Below are 18,474 nucleotides of genomic sequence, written 5' to 3'. Positions count from 1 at the left end.
CATAGATCCTGAGAAATCAGTACCCAGAACAACCACCTCTGGCCAAAGTAATGGCCTTGATACGCCAGGGCATTGACTCAAACAGAGCTTGAATGGCGTGTACAAGTACAGCTGCCCATGCAGCTTCAACACGATACCACAGTTCATCAAGAGTAGTGACTGGCGTATTGTGACGAGCCTGTTGCTCCGCCACCATTGACCAGACGTTTCCAATTGGTGAGAGACGTGGAGAATCTGCTGGCCAGGGCAGCAGTCGAACATTTTCTGTATCCAGAAAGGCTGGTACAGGATCTGCAACATGCGGTCGTGCATTATCCTGCTGAAATGTAGGGTTTCGCCAGGATCGAATGAAGGGTAGAGCCACGGGTCGTAACACATCTGAAATGTAACGTCCACTGTTCAAAGTGCCGTCAATGCGAACAAGAGGTGACCGAGACGTGTAACCAATGGCACCCCATACCATCACGCCGGGTGATACGCCAGTATGGCGATGACGAATGCAGACTTCCAATGTGCGTTCACCGCGATGTCAGCATACACGGATGCGAGCATGATGATGCTGTAAACAGAACCTGGATTCGTCCGAAAAAATGACGTTTTGCCATTCGTACACCCAGGTTCGTCGTCGAGTACACCATCGCAGGCGCTCCTGACTGTGATGCAGCGCCAAGGGTAACCGCAGCCACGGTCTCCGAGCTGATAGTCCGTGCTGCTGCAAACGTCGTCGAACTGTTCGTGTAGATGGTTGTTGTCTTGCAAACGTCCCCATCTGTTGACTCAGGGATCGAGACGTGGCTGCACGATCCGTTACAGCCATGCGGATAAGATGCCTGTCATCTCGACTGCTAGTGATACGAAGTCGTTGGGATCCAGCTCGGCGTTCCATATTACGCACCTGAACCCACCGATTCCATATTCTGCTAACAGTCATCGGATCTCGACCAACGCGAGCAGCAATGTCGCGATACGATAAACCGCAAACGCGATAGGCTACAATCCGACCTTTATCGAAGTCGGAAACGTGATGGTACGCATTTCTCCCCCTTACACGAGGCATCACAACAACGTTTCACCAGGCAACGCAAGTCAACTGCTGCTTGTGTATGAGAAATCTGCTGGAAACTTTCCTCATGTCAGCACGTTGAAGGTGTCGCCACCGGCGCCATCCTTGTGTGAATGCTCTGAAAAACTAATCATTTGCATATCACAGCATCTTCTTCTTGTCGGTTAAATTTCGCGTCTCTAGCACGTCATCTTCGTGGTGCAGCAATTTTAATGGCCAGTAGTGTAAAACAGAAATTTTGCGTGCAATTAGTAGTTGGAAGCAAGAAGACGTGCATTATTCATAAAAAACGATGATGACTTTTACAATTATGAGATACAGATATTTCAAATTGAACAAAAAAAAAATGACCATGGCGACACTTGAACGAGCGATTCATGAACTGGACTAGGTTTTAATCTGCTACGCAACCGGTTCCGCTGTACATCCAGTCTGCACTTTTATGTTATATACAGGGTGAGTCACCTAACGTTACCGCTGGATATATTTCGTAAACCACATCAAATACTGACGAACCGATTTCACAGACCGAACGTGAGGAGAGGGGCTAGTGTAATTGTTTAATACAAACCATACAAAAATGCACGGAAGTATGTTTTTTAACACAAACCTACGTTTTTTTAAATGGAACCACGTTAGTTTTGTTAGCACATCTGAACATATAAACAAATGCGTAATCAGTGCCGTTTCTTGCATTGTAAAATGTTAATTACATCCGGAGATATTGTAACCTAAAGTTGACGCTTGAGTACCACTCCTCCGCTGTTCGATCGTGTGTATCGGAGAGCACAGCAACATACATCGTGTTTCTACAGAATGATCTGCCAACGTTTGCTCGAAAATGTCCCACTGGAAACGCGTCGACGTATGTGGTATCAGCATGATGGTGCACCTGCACATTCCGCAATTAACACTAGGCTGACCCTTGACAGGATGTTCGACGGGCGTTTCATAGGACGTGGAGGACGCATAAATTAGCCAGCCCGTTCTCCTGATCTTACACCTCTGGACTTCTTTCTGTGGGGTACGTTAAAGGAGAATGTGTACCGTGATGTGCCTACAGCCCCAGAGGATATGAAACAACGTATTGTGGCAGCCTGCGGCGACATTACACCAGATGTACTACGGCGTGTACGACATTCATTACGCCAGAGGTTGCAGTTGTGTGCAACAAATGATGGCCACCACATTGAACATCTATTGGCCTGACATGTCGGGACACACTCTATTCCACTCCGTAATTGAAAACGGAAACCACGTGTGTACGTGTACCTCACCCCTCGTGGTTATGTACATGTGCGTCAGTGAAAAATACCAATAAAAAGGTGTTAGCATGTGGAAGTAATGTGCTGTTCCAGTCTCTTCTGTACCTAAGGTCCATCACCGTTTCCTTTGGATCCCTACGTAATTCGGTGCTCTCCGATACACACGATCGAACAGCGGAGGAGTAGTACTCAAGCGTCAACTTTAGGTTACAATATCTCCGGATGTAATTAACATTTTACAATGCAACGAACGGCACTGATTACGTATTTGTTTATATGTATATATACAACAAAAAATGGCATATTTCAGAACGATGCTACATCTAATCAAAAAAGTACCAATGAGTGACACAGACTAACAAAATGAAATCAATATAATTAAAACAGTTGCTCATAATAATGGATATAAACCCACAATAATAGAAAAACTCCACAACAAAATGCAGACAAAAACCACACATCCACTTCACGGCAATCACTTCAAGCCATATCAATGTGCCACAGAATCCAAACATAAATATGCTACTCTCCCACACATAGGCCCACTTTCATACCAAATAGCAAACTTATTTAAAAAGAAAAATATCATCAGCTTTTCCACAAATAATAAATTAGAACAAAAAGTAATCCATGACGTCAATACCTCCAAGAGTCCCTACCGTAAATCAGGAATATAGAAACTCAAATGCGATACATGCCCAAAATTCTACATGACAGACAGTCAGAAGTTTTGAAATTAGATATAAAGAATACATTTATGCTTTAAGACTTGGTAACTTAAACAAATCCGCATTTGTAGCCCATATTGCTGAAGAAAACTATTCAGTGAGAAACATTGACGACAACTTAAAAATCTTACATCTAGCAGAAAAAGGAGCCACTATGAATATATTAGAAGAAATAGAAATACACACAAACAAAAACAGCACCCCAGACTATATCCTTAATGAACAAACGGAGTTAGCTAACACCCCTTTCCTGAAAAATTTCCAAAAATTATTTTCCAAGCTCCAAAGCAAATAATATTAGTACGCTTATCTGCAGATCAAGTAGCAAATTTATATGTTACTATAATTCTCATGATGCTAAATGTAATTAAATAATGTACTATTTTACCTATACAGTACTATATATTTAAAAAAAACTTTGTAAGTAATCTAACAATATCAACTCAAAAAATCAATGTCTCTGTACTAGTGTAAAAGTCATTACAGTTGCGTAAATGAATATATGATCCTTTCCAAACATAGGACATCATCGTCAAATGTTACGATATATCATAGCATCTTTGATACTCATATGTTTGTAAGCTCTTTGTATGTATGAAAACATGTGGTGCGTGATAGAAATCTCCTCAGCGACAAACTAAAGTGTTCAGTGAGAAAAATTTACGTGTGCAATAATAAGAATGCAGTGGGAATGTGTCCACATCTGTTGGACGAATGTTATGAAAACAAACACTCCAAATCGACATTTCACGTAAGTCACATGCAACGAAAATCTGTAACGCAACCATCTGTGTGTGGCATGTTTATAATTATGTATTATTTGTATTTTAGGACAATTAATCTGGAAAAAAAGCACACCACGTGTCATAAAGAAAGCGTGTAATCCGTCTGAGGATGGATCACAACGATTCGATAACCGGTAACTGTACCCTTTGAATAAAGGAACTGAAAGTAAATTTGTGGCTGGTTGCTGTCCTAACACCATCAACATTTGTCTTCAAACAACAGCCACGGTCTCCATCATGTCATCACTGTTCGAATCTCGATTTTTTCCATATTCGCAAATCGCTACGCGGGAACAACAACAGAACCACGTCACCGCTACAGCGCTCTTCCAAGAGCACTGACGGGTCACGTGTTTGCAGGCAACAGTCCAATGAATATCACGTGAACAGCTCGTTGCGCTAGCACTGACCTCTCGTAGCGATTCCAACAACTTTTCAAACCACCTTGTATCTTGGATGAAGCTTTGTTGCCGGATGTAGAAGTAATTTTGAGTGTGAGCCAGGGAACTGTGTTCAGACCTTTACTGTTCATAATGTATATTAACGAACTGCAGACAATATAACATAAGGCTATTCGTAAGTGAGCTGGTTATCTGCAGTAAAATATTTTCCAAAAGAAGTTACACAGATTGAAAATCACTCCGCCTTGAGGCCACAAGTGGCCCATCGGGACCATCCGACCGCCGCGTCATCCTCACTGGAGAATGCGGATAGGAGGGGCGTGTGGTCAGCACACCACTCCCCCGGTCGTTAAGACGGTTTTCTTTGATCGGAGCCGCTACTATTCGGTCGAGTATCTCCTCAAGTGGCATCACGAGGCTGAGTGCAACCCGAAAAATGGCAACAGCGCATGGCGGCCGGGATGGTCACCCATCCAAGAGATGGCCGCGCCCGAAAGCGCTTAACATCGGTGATCTCACAGGAACCGGTGTATCTACTGCGCCAAGGCCGTTGCCTTACACAGACTGACAATAGCCTTTAAATATTCTAAAATGTAAAATTGTGCACTCTGCAAAACAAAACAAAAAATGAAGTACGCTAAGATTAAAATCTCACTGAGTCACGTTTGGAAATGGCCAAATCATACAAATAACTGGTTTCAAAGGTTTTTGGGGATTTGAAATGGAACGATTACATAAGCTCAGTGGTTGGATGAAGCGCGTGGTGGATATTAAGTCTTTTGTGGAATGCTAGGGAAATTCAAGTAATCCACAAAGGGGGATAACAAAGGACAAGTGTAGCACATTCTCCAATACTTGTCAAGTGTCTGCCGTCCGTACGAAATAACACTATTGGAGGGCATTGAACATGTAGAAAGGAGGTGAGCACACGTGGTCAGAGGTTTGTTGACGGGGAAAAAATTGCAAGGATAGAAAATAACTAAGGTAGAATAACGAAAGTCACGGCTGGAAAATACTAACACGAATTCTTTACAGACGAATGAAAATACAGACAGAAGCCGACCCCAGGGAAGACGAGTTTGGATTCCGTAGGAATGTTGGAACACGTGAGGCAGTCTTGATAGATTAAGGAAAGACAAAACTGCGTTTCTAGCATTTGTAGACTTAAAGAAAGCTTTTGATTGATTGGAATACTCTCTTTCAAATTTTGAAGGTAGCAGGGGTCACTTATAGGGAGGGAAGGGGTATTTACAATCCGTACAGAAATCAGATTGATGGCAGTTATAAGAGTAGACGGGCAGGAAAAGGAAGCAGTGGTTGAACGAGAGTGAGACAGGGTTGTAACCTATCTCCGATGTTAGTCAATCTGTATATTGAGCAAGCAGGAAAGAAAACCAAAGAAAAAATTGGAGTAGAAATTAAAATTCATGGAGAAGAAATAAAAACTTTGAGGTTTGCCGACGACAATGTAATTCTGTCAGAGATAGGAAAGGACCTGGAAGAGCAGCTGAACGGAATTGACAGTGTCTTGAGAGGGGGATATAAGATGAACTCCAACAAAAGCAAAACTAGGATAATGGAATGGAGTCGGATTAAATGAGGTGATGTTGAGCGAATTAGGTGACGAAATGAGATATTTAAAGTCGTAGATGAATTTTGCTATTTGGCGAGCAAATGATGATGATGATTTTATTTGTAAAAATATGGTGGTTGAAGTAGAAAGGATAATAAAATGTAGACTGGCTATGGCAAGAAAAGCGTTTTTGTAGAAGAGAAATTTTTTAACGTTCAGTATAGATTTAAGTGTCAGGAAGTCCTCTCTGAAAGTATTTCTATGAGTGTAGCCATGAATGGAGGTGAAACATGGACGATAACTAGTTTAGACAAGAAGAGAATAGATACTTTCTAAATGTGGTGCCACAGGGAATGCTTAGCCAGTCTACATTTTACATTCTCCCTACTTCGACAGCCATTAGTTTTTTGCTTCCCAAATAGTAAAAGTCATTTACTACTTTTAGTGTCTCATTTCCTAACCTAAATCCCAGAGCATAACCTCATTTAATCCGACTATATTCCTTTATCCTCGTTATGCTTTTGTTGATGTTCACCTTTTATCCCCCTTTCAAGATACTGTCCATTCCGTTCAGCTGCTCTTCCAAGTCCTTTGCTACCTCTGACAGAATTACACTGTCGTCGGCAAACCTCCAAATTTTTATTACTATATATGTATATATATATATATATATATATATATATATATATATATATATATATATATATATATATATACACATAGGAAAGTTCATAATATTCGCTTGCTATTGGCTGCAGTTGTTGCTATAGCTAGACTTTTCTTCATAAGTAAGAGAGATTCTTCGATGAATTTCGCACAGCAGACAAACCATAGCTCCTGGTGTATGAAAATTTATTTAATTTATGAAAAAATGAATGAGCTGTTACATTTTAAACTTCATGTTCAGAAAGAACTCAAATTTTATAGTTAAATATCTGAAATTTGACCACAGTTTTTAATAGGATTTGGAAAATGATTTTCTCTGCCTCGTGATGATTGGGTGTTGTGTGCTGTCCTTAGGTTAGTTAGGTTTAAGTAGTTCTAAGTTCTAGGGGACTGATGACCGTAGATTTTAAGTCCCATAGTGCTCAGCGCCATTTGAACCATTTGGAAAATGATGAAATTTTACATGTAAAAAAGAATGTGTTCCGTTTTTGAACTTCCACTGCTATGGGTGTTGAACTGTGGATTTACTTTCAAAATCTTTTCTTAAAGAATTTACTTTATTTACTAGAGATTCATCAAGAACATTAACACATTTAATCACACTATGTCAGTGTGGAAGTAGTTGCCAGTGGGTAACCGATAAAAACTAATTTCTTTTCAACAAATGGAAATTTTATACCTAAAAACCTTTTTTTATTTTAAAAAAAATTAAAAGTTATAATCAGAAAGCACCCTCTAAATATCAAGTTACAATTTATTCAGAGGCAGAAATAACAATTTCTTTTGTTGACAGTATGAACTTTCGGGCTGAGAACCTTGCCGCTCCCTTTCAACACGGCCGTAGTCACGACCGCTCACAACCACCTCTGAAAGACTACACTGGTGCAAATCTGCAACACACACCAGATTTCTTCAAACTAAAATTTTACCAGCTCACACAAGCACATAAACTATGCACCCCATAGGAGGGATGGAAAAGGTACAAAACACTCACATAAAAAAAAATAGTTGCCACCGAAAGTGCAACTTGCTTTTAAAAGAAAACTCTTACAGTGGAAGGGTGGCAACTATACATACTAAAATTACCATTTAAATAAAAACCCATGAAATGCAGTCTTACATAAAATGTACAAACATGCTCTACATTACACATATACCGCCTCGCAAGATGAAAGGCAAGATAAAAACGGTGGTGTCACCGCCAGACACCACACTTGCTAGGTGGTAGCTTTAAATCGGCCGCGGTCCATTAGTACATGTCGGACCCGCGTGTCGCCACTGTCAGTGATCGCAGACCGAGCGCCACCACACGGCAGGTCTCGAGAGACGGACTGGCACTCGCCCCAGTTGTACGGACGAAGTAGCTAGCGATGCACACTGACGAAGCCTCGCTCATTTGCAGAGCAGATAGTTAGAATAGCCTTCAGCTAAGTCAATGGCTACGACCTAGCAAGGCGCCATTAGTAGTTTATTGCCTGAATCTACAGAGTCTCACTTGTATAGTCAATAGCGATGTACAACAAGGATGAATTAAAGTTAAGTATTCCAGCAGCTAAGTACTTTTCTTTATAGCATTCATTACGTATCCTGTTTCAGACCTATCTCTAGCCTGCGTGAGTTAAAGCGTGCCTTTCGGCTACTTCCGAATGGCGTGGCTGTTAACCTACGCCACAACAAAAACATACGAGGGCAGTTCAATAAGTAATGCAACACATTTTTTTCTGAAACAAGGGTTGTTTTATACAGTATTGAAATACACTAGGTTATTCCCCAATCTTTTAGCTACACAACACTATTTTTCAACGTAATCTCCATTCAATGCTACGGCCTTACGCCACCTTGAAATGAGGGCCTGTATGCCTGCACGTTACCATTCCACTGGTCGATGTCGGAGCCAACGTCGTACTGCATCAATAACTTCTTCATCATCCGCGTAGTGCCTCCCACGGATTGCGTCCTTCATTGGGCCAAACATATGGAAATCCGACGGTGCGAGATCGGGGCTGTAGGGTGCATGAGGAAGAACAGTCCACTGAAGTTTTGTGAGCTCGTCTCGGGTGCGAAGACTTGTGTGAGGTCTTGCGTTGCCATGAAGAAGGAGAAGTTCGTTCACATTTTTGTGCCTACGAACACGCTGAAGTCGTTTCTTCAATTTCTGAAGAGTAGCACAATACACTTCAGAGTTGATCGTTTGACCATGGGGAAGGACATCGAACAGAATAACCCCTTCAGCGTCCCAGAAGACTGTAACCATGACTTTACCGGCTGAGGGTATGGCTTTAAACTTTTTCTTGGTAGGGGAGTGAGTGTGGCGCCACTCCATTGATTGCCGTTTTGTTTCAGGTTCGAAGTGATGAACCCATGTTTCATCGCCTGTAACAATCTTTGACAAGAAATTGTCACCTTCAGCCACATGACGAGCAAGCAATTCCGCACAGATGGTTCTCCTTTGCTCTTTATGGTGTTCGGTTAGACAACAAGGGACCCAGCGGGAACAAACCTTTGAATATCCCGACTGGTGAACAATTGTGACAGCACTACCAACAGAGATGTCAAGTTGAGCACTGAGTTGTTTGATGGTGATCCGTCGATCATCTCGAACGAGTGTGTTCGCACGCTCCGCCATTGCAGGAGTCACAGCTGTGCACGGCCGGCCCGCACGCGGGAGATCAGACAGTCTTGCTTGACCTTGCGGCGATGACGACACACGCTTTGCCCAACGACTCACCGTGCTTTTGTCCACTGCCAGATCACCGTAGACATTCTGCAAGCGCCTATGAATATCTGAGACGCCCTGGTTTTCCGCCAAAAGAAACTCGATCACTGCCCGTTGTTTGCAACGCACATCCGTTACAGACGCCATTTTAACAGCTCCGTACAGCGCTGCCACGTGTCGGAAGTCAATGAAACTATACGAGACGAAGCGGGAATGTTTGAAAATATTCCACAAGAAATTTCCGGTTTTTTCAACCAAAATTGGAGGAGAAAAAAAAAAGTGTTGCATTACTTATTGAACTGCCCTCGTATTTCAGGAATTCGGCTTTTACACCTTAAGCTATAAATTCGTTAACACCGAAACCGACAAACATGACAGAGGCAGCTATTAACGTATGACAGATTGACAGAGGGATTACTGAACAACCCGAACCGCAGATTGCTCTAACCCACGCCAACTCCACAAGGGAAAAACGGACCACCCAATTCATAAATAACCACCTTCCCGCGTGTGGGCAAGCGGAGAAGAATGGTGGGACGACCCCAAAACAAAGCGGCTGGTGACCTCACCAAGAAAACCAGTAGAATTTAACAACTAAATGAAAAAACATATCTCCAATCACTAAACTTCTAATAAACTGCGATTTCTGGCGAAGACCTGGCGCAGCACCCCCAACGCTCTCCCGAACCGTCCGCTGCCAGCCGCTTCAACGGACTCAGGAATGCGCGCCGATCTCCCGTCTCTCGGCGTCGCAGCTCGCACCGGCCAGACTGATGTCGTGGTTTCGCTCCTGTTGCTCCCGTGTCGGCCGCGAAGCTACTACCCCTCGCTATACGGCGCGGCCCACTGGACTGACGTGGCGACCTCACATGCGCCGATGCTCAAGGCGGACAAGTCATCTCGTGTCTCAGTGCGCGACCGACCAACCGGCCGATCCAACCGCCAATGAGCGTAGCCCGAGCAACTCGAGCAGACTGGCGGCCTAACGCGCAGACTCAGATGCAGGAACTCAGCCCCGACAGGGGGACCACTAGCTGAGTTCTGTTACTGGCGGAGTGACAAAACTCTCACTTTCTGGCTTTAAAGTTTGATCCAAACGACAGACATACTAGCACTCCGAACGACAGACAGACACTAACTGCCGCACAAATGCGAACGAGAGACAGACCAGCAACTGGTGACGCGAGACTGACCCAGCCTCGCTCCTGCTGACCAACTGCCGAGCTCATAGCGCCCCTTAAATGCACGTGAACAGGCAACGTTTCCCCTTTCCCCTCCAGAGGGAGAAACTGCGATTGCCACAGCGGCGCCACCGCCAGAAACGGAGGGCGACTGCTTCACACAACGCGCTGCAGCGCCCTCTTCAAAACAGCAATTTTTATCACGGCTCAAGTGTGAACCCCGAATCCTTCCTGGTCATGCTGACAAAGTTTTATGAATTTATTTGTAAAAGTATAGACAGTGGAAATTAAAATGTCCTGTGGTGCCTCTCCTGCTCCAAGTCGGCCTCTTTGATGTCCTAAACCCCTTAACGCTCGTTGTGTATGATACTGGAGTTGTCACCCTATGATATCCCGTATGTGGTCGACTGGAGGACAGATTTGGTGATCCAGCAGGCCAAGGCAACATGTCGGTACTCCGTAGAGCATGTTGGACTACGACAGCAGTTTGTGGGCGAGCGTTATCCTGGAATGCTGTTGATGAACGGCAGCACAACAGGTCGAATTCTTGAGCAACGCAGCTAGCTCTTCATTCGCACGAAGTAATGGCCGCTATCGACAGGGGATCTCAAGTTGATTCCGTATTTCTAGGTTTCCGGAAAGCTTTTGACACAGTCCCTCACAAGCGACTGCTAATCAAGCTGCGGGCCTATGGGGTATCGTCTCAGTTGTGCGACTGGATTCGTGATTTCCTGTCAGGAAGGTCGCAGTTCGTAGTAATAGACGGCAAGTCATCGAGTAAAACTGAAGTGATATCAGGTGTTCCCCAGGGAAGCGTCCTGGGACCTCTGCTGTTCCTGATCTATATAAATGACCTGGGTGACAATCTGAGCAGTTCTCTTAGGTTGTTCGCAGATGATCCTGTAATTTACCGTCTAGTAAGGTCATCCGAAGACCAGTATCAGTTGCAAAGCGATTTAGAAAAGATTGCTGTGTGGTGTGGCAGGTGGCAGTTGACGACAAATAACGAAAAGTGTGAGGTGATCCACATGAGTTCCAAAACAAATCCGTTGGAATTAGATTACTCGATAAATAGTACAGTTCTCAAGGCTATCAATTCAACTAAGTACCCGGGTGTTAAAATTACAAACAACTTCAGTTGGAAAGACCACGTAGATAATATTGTGGGGAAGGCGAGCCAAAGGTTACGTTTCATTGGCAGGACACTTAGAAGATGCAACAAGTCCACTAAAGAGACAGCTTACACTACACTCGTTCGTCCTCTGTTAGAATATTGCTGCATTGTGTGGGCTCCTTACCAGGTGGGATTGACGGAGGACATCGAAAGGGTGCAGAAAAGGGCAGCTCGTTTTGTATTATCACGTAATAGGGGAGACAGTGTGGCAGATATGATACGCGAGATGGAATGGAAGTCATTAAAGCAAAGACGGTTTTCGTCGCGGCGAGATCTATTTACGAACTTTCTCTTCCGAATGCGAAAATATTTTGTTGAGCCCAACGTACATTGATAGGAATGATCGTCAAAATAAAATAAGAGAAATCAGAGCTCGAACAGAAAGGTTTAGGTGTTCGTTTTTCCCGCGCGCTGTTCGGGAGTGGAATAGTAGAGAGATAGTGTGATTGTGGTTCGATGAATCCTCTGCGAAGCATTTAAATGTGAATTGCAGAGTAATCATGTAGATGTAGAATTACCAGACTGAAGTACGATTTTGTAGTCAGGATGCGTGGGGTAACAACAAGAGAGCTCCTGCTGTCAAACGAATTCGCAGCCCAGACAGCTGCTCTTGGTGTAGGTTCAGCTGGCCTCCTTCTAACCAACACACAGCCATCACTGGCAACGAGGCAGAACCAGCTTTCGTCAGAAAACACATCAGACCCCCTCCCTCCCTTCCAATGAGCTCTAGCTTCACATTAGAGATGGGTAGTTCGTGAACGAACGGGTGCAAAGGAACGGTTCACCAAGATGAACGAAAGGACTGAGGAACGAATTCCAAGGAACGATCGGTCCATAGTTCACTTCGGTCACGGCGGTCTACTTATAGTTCCCAAGAACAAGGAACAATCGGTTCATAGTTCATTTCGGTCACGGTGGCTACTTATAGTTCCCGGGAACGAGGAGAGATCGGTTCATAGTTCACTTCGGTCAGGGTGGTCTACTTATAGTTCGCAGGAACGAGGAACGATCTCTTCATAGTTCACTTCGATCACGGCGGTCTACTTATAGTTCCCGGGAATGAGGAACGATAGGTTCATAGTTCATTTCGGTCACGGCGGCTACTTATAGTTCCCAGGAATGAGGAGCAATCGGTTCATAGTTCACTTCAGTCACGGTGGTCTACTTATAGTTCCCAGGAACAAGGAATGATCGGTTCATAGTTCACTTCGGTCACGGCGGTCCACTTACAGTTCTCGGGAACAAGGGATGATCAGTGGATAGTTCACTTCGGTCGCGGCGGCTACTTGTAGTTCCCGGGAACAAGGAGTGATTGGTTCATAGTTCACTTCGATCGGGGCGGTCTACTTATAGTTCGCAGAAACAAGTAACGATCGCTTCATTGTTCACTTCGGTCACGGCGGTCTACTTATAGTTCCCTGGAACGAGGAACGATAGGTTCATAGTACACTTCGGTCGTGGCGATCTACTTATAGTTCCCGGCAATGAGGAACGTTTGGTTCATAGTTCACTTCGGTCATGGTGGTCTACTTATAGTTCCCGGGAACGAGGAACGATCGGTTCATAGTTCACTTCGGTCGCGGCGGTCTACTTATAGTTCCCGGGAACAAGGGACGATCGGTTCATAGTTCACTTCGGTCGCGGCGGCTACTTGTAGTTCCCGGGAACAAGGAGTGATTGGTTCATAGTTCACTTCGATCGGGGCGGTCTACTTATAGTTCCCTGGAACGAGGAACGATCGGTTCATTGTTCACTTCGGTCGCGGCGGTCTACTTACAGTTCCCGGGAACAAGGGACGATCGGTTGATAGTTCACTTCAGTCGCGGCGGACTACTTATAGCTCCCAGGAACGAGGAACGTTTGTTTCATAGTTCATTTCGGTTGCGGCGGCTACTTATAGTTCCTGGGAACAAGGAGCGATCGGTTCATAGTTCACTTCGGTCGGGGCAGTCTACTTATATTTCCCAAGAACGAGGAATGATCGGTTCATACTTCACTTCGGTCGCGGTGGTCTACTTATAGTTCCCGGGAAGGAGGAACGATCGGTTGATAGTTCACTTCGGTCACGGCGGTCTACTTATAGTTGCCTGTAATGAGGAACGATCGGTTCATAGTTCGCTAGTTTACTTCGTTTGCGGCGGTCACTTCGGCAGTTCTCGTTCCAGCCTCGGTCGCGTGCTCGTCTCAGTCTCGGTCTCCCTCGGCCGCACTCGTCGTTCTTCGCATGACCACCTGTCTCAGTTCCACTGCCGACTGCTCCTAGTTAGTTCAGGATCCAGTTGCTCGTTTCGTTCACTGCGCTCGCCCATTTTACATGTGTTCCAAACTGTTCTTGTACTTGGTTCTGGCTATTCAGCGTCCACGACCGGTAATCAAAAAGTATTTTATAGTTACTTAAATTACATAAAAATTACGGTGTATGTAATAGGTAGGTCTTTTCAGGTAACAAAAGGGCATATCAGCTAACTTCTTTATATCGACGAACAGCACAGGACATACTTATAACAAGGCAAGGTTTTTTGTTAATCATAGATTTTCTGGTTTCATCGACTTTATTTAGCAGCTAACTTTCAATAATTCGCTTAATTTTTAGTGTAAGAAAATTCATATAAAACGATTTTCGTGTATCTTCCATATACAAAACATTACATTTTGGAAGGCTCTAACTATTTTTAAGTTTGGTTGTTTCCAATTTGCATTACCTGCTAGTTTGGTTTCTTTGAAAACAAAAAGTGGGTTGTGGGCGATTTTGGCTCAGTAGGAAAAGCGTTGCCTCTCCATTTGAAAACACATAGATTGCCATAAAATCGTATTTACTTATTATCTCAAAAACATTTGTTCAGAAAGAGCTTTCAAACCAAAAACTTTACTACTGCGAACTTTATTATTATTATTATTGCTGTATTATCTTTAATAATGCAACATAAAAACCTAATTTTTACTAAGAGTGTGACGCGAGTATGAGAAAATCACATTTTATTTTATGCTCCCATAAAGTCTCTACTTCGCCTACGAACTCAGAGACAACGTGAAGTATATATAGGATGTAAACGATTATTGTTTACAACGTAGTATAGCTATGTAGTGGAAGTCGAAACGAAGATATTTTTTCAGGACACTTGTGGTCTATTAAGTTGGGAAACAACTACCAACAGGTTAACAAGACTACATGACCTAGAGCCCATGCGCGTCGCGTGAGATTTTCATGTTCTCTTCTCCAGCTCTCCACACATCGTCATCGATTGTTTCGCAATTGTTGCTTGCATTAGCTTGTTATTTCTTCACTGCCTAATTATTACATGTTTGTCGTATCTGCTCGTAACGGGCAACACATCGTCCGTAATTGGCGAGCAGTCTGTACTCGGGGACGGTTTTCCGTGCGCCACCCTACATTATTTCCCTGCGATCAGCCACACAACGCTACAGCTGGCTAAACGAGAGGTTCTGAAGAATCACAGAAATTACTTCTAAAAGTGTGTAAGAATTCTGTAATGAATAAAAACTCTATACTCCAGGGGGGAGGCAAGTGCCCCCTCTTGGTGCCCTCCATCCTTCGGTCACCTACACTACTAGTTCTCAGTTTTTCATAAGAACCATATATCAAGCACAAATGAACGGTGAACGAGTAAAAATGAACGGTTCCAAAAAAAAAAAAAAACGACGAGCAGTGAACTAGTTCCCAAGGATGAACGAGTTTGCCCATCTCTACTTCACTGAAGTGGCAAATGGTGGTGGTTTTGGGTCAGTGGAATGCACGGTGTAGGGCATCTGGCTCGGAGACCTCTTAGGAGTAAGCTGCACCAGAGCCATGGTCTTCCTCTCGCTAGACTCTCGAGACCATCCCGGGCCTGGTCAGCTTGTGACCTTACTTTCCGGTGACCACCGCTGCCAGTAATCATGTACAGTTACGAGGGTCATTCAATGATTAAAGAGACAAATTGGTCTGGGGGAAAAACAGGTAGTAGGGCAAGTGTGGTACTTTTATGGCCGGCCGGTGTGGCCGTGCGGTTCTAGGCGCTTCGGTCTGGAACCGCGTGACCGCTACGGTCGCAGGTTCGAATTCTGCCTCGGGCATGGATGTGTGTGATGCCCTTAGGTTAGTAAGGTTTTAGTAGTTCTAACTTCTGGGGGACTGATGACCACAGACGTTAAGTCCCATTGTGCTCAGAGCCATTTTTTTGGTACTTTTATGCCTTTAAGTTGGTATCAATGGGATGAGCCCTGATGAGCTGATGTATCAAGATTATCTTGTTTACAAACTCAAAAATACATTTCAAGATGGCGAGTCCGCTGGAAACGCCCACATTTGTTCAACAACGTCCTGTTATCGGTTTTTCACTTGCTGAAGGCGAATAACGAGTAAATATATACTGTAGAATGAAACTTCCTGGCAGATTAAAACTGTATGACGCACAGAAACTCAAACGCGTGGCCTATGCCTTTCGTGGGCAAGTGCTTTACCATATGAGCTACCCAAGCACGACTCACGCCCCGTCCTCACAGCTCTACTTCTGCCAGTACCTCGTCTCCTACCTTCCAAACTTTACAGAAGCTCTCCTGCGAAACTTGCAGAACTAGCACTCTTGGAAGAATGGATATAGCGGAGACATGGCTTAGCCACAGCCTGGGTGATGTTTCTAGAATGAGATATTCCCTCTGCAGCGGAGTGTGCGCTGATATGAAACTTCCTGGCAGATTAAAACTGTATGACAGACCGAGACTCAAACACGGGACCATTGCTTTTGGCGGGCAAGTGCTTTACCATCTGAGCCACCCAAGCACGACTCACGCCCCGTCCTCACAGCTTTACTTCTGCCAGTACCTCGTCGAACTAGCACTCCTGAAAGAAAGGATACAGCGGAGACATGGCTTAGCCTGGGGGTTGTTTCCAGAATGAGATTTTCACTCTGCAGTGCAGTTTGCGCTGATATGAAACTTCCTGGCGGATTAAAACTGTGTGCCGGACCGAGACTCGAACACCTGAGTTTAATCAGAGTCAGAAAGACAAAGCATGGATTGGAAGCACACCAACTCACCTGTCCAGAAAAAATTCAAAACCTAAGCATCAGCAAGAAAGTCAAGGGATGCCGAAGGTCCAGTATTGTCGTGATTATCTCAAAGAGCAGTGTACAATGAACAGCCAATACTACTCGGATTTGCTTTTAAATAAGGTGAAGCCAGCCATGAGAGAGAGACATCGTGGTTCTCAGAGGAGAGGTATGATTCTCCAGCAAGACAATGCACGCCCTCATATTGCTCAACTAACCCGTGAAACCATCGATAAAATTGACTGGAAAGTTCTGCCTCATCCCCCTTACAGTCCTGATTTAGCGCCTAGTGATTTCCATTTGTTTGGTGCACTGAAGGAGGCATTACGGCCGGCCACGGTGGTCTAGCGGTTCTAGGCGCGCAGTCGGGAACCGCGCAACTGCTACGGTCGTAGGTTCGAATCCTGCCTCGGGCATGGATGTGTGTGATGTCCTTAGGTTAGTTAGGTTTAAGTAGTTCTAAGTTCTAGGGGACTGATGACCACAGATGTTAAGTCCCATAGTGCTCAGAGCCATTTGAACCATTTTTGAGGCATTACGGGGGAAGAGGTTCCATGACAACGATGACGTTAAAAAGTTTGTAGGAAAGTGCTTCAAACATCAAGATAAAGAGCTCTTTGCAGCCAGAATATGATAGGTTGTAGCCCGTTGGAAGAACTGTGTAAATATTCAAGCTGATTATGTTGAGGAGTAGAAAAAATATTATTATTTTTAAATAAGCGACTTTTTCACCACACCAATTTTTCTCTCTAATTATTGAATGACCGTCGTACTACATTCCTGCCAATTCTTTCAGCAGTATTGCAGAGGGACATCTGGCTTTCTCGTAGCACTATTACACGACCTCATTCAAACTCAGTGATGTGCTGATAATGGCACCTTTGTCGCCTTAAATGCATTATTGACTAATATCAGTTCACCACCTATAATGTCAACGGTAACTAAAGCTTACGAGTGTTACAACGTGTATTTAAAGCTAGCATTATTTGCACCCTCATAGAGGCGGTAGTATTGTCACTCTTATGCATCTGGCGCGAAATTTGAACAGACATCGTCTTTCAGATGTATAATCACGCCTACCAACTTTTGTTTATGTCCAACACCTACTTCCTGGTGTTGCGACTTCTTTTCCTGTCATTGTTTATCGTGAAAGACTACTTAGCAGATTTCAAGAACCAACGTTAAGCAGTGAATCCAGGACTGTACTACAAACCTCCGCTTGGGCCTCCTTAGGGATCGTGAGGACAATATTAGACTAATTACAGCATCCACAGAGACATTTAAATAAAATTTTTCCCGTTGTAAGTGTTGTTGTTGTGGTCTTCAATCCAGAGACTGCTTCGATGCAGCTTTCCATGCTACCCTATTCTGTACAAGCTTCATCATCTCGAAGTAGCTATGGCAACCTACATCCTTCTGAATCTGCTTGGTGTACCCATCTCTTGGTCTCACTCTACGATTTTTACCCTACACGCTGCCCTCCAATGCTAAATGTGTGATCCCTTGATGCCTCAGAACATGTCCTGCCAACCGATCTCTTCTTGTAGTCAAGTTGTGCCACAAACTCCTCTTCTATCCAATTCTATTCAGTATCTCCTCATTAGTTATGTCATCTACCCATCTAATCTTCAGCATTCTTCTGTAGCACCACATTTCGAAAGCTTCTATTCTCTTCTCGTCCAAACTATTATCGATCCACTTAAATCTGTACTCGATGTTAACAAATTTCTTTCCTTCAGAGACGCTTTCCTTGCCATTGCCAGTCTACATTTTATATACTCTCTACTTCGACATGCATCAGTTACGTATTTTGCTCCCCAATTAGCAAAACTCATCTACGACTTCAAATGTCTCATTTCCTAACATAATTTCCT

Source organism: Schistocerca cancellata, chromosome 12 (assembly GCF_023864275.1).
Source record: "Schistocerca cancellata isolate TAMUIC-IGC-003103 chromosome 12, iqSchCanc2.1, whole genome shotgun sequence".
Taxonomy (NCBI): Eukaryota; Metazoa; Arthropoda; class Insecta; order Orthoptera; family Acrididae; genus Schistocerca; species Schistocerca cancellata.
The sequence above is the reverse complement of the archived record's forward strand: the minus strand, read 5'-3'. Positions refer to the sequence as shown.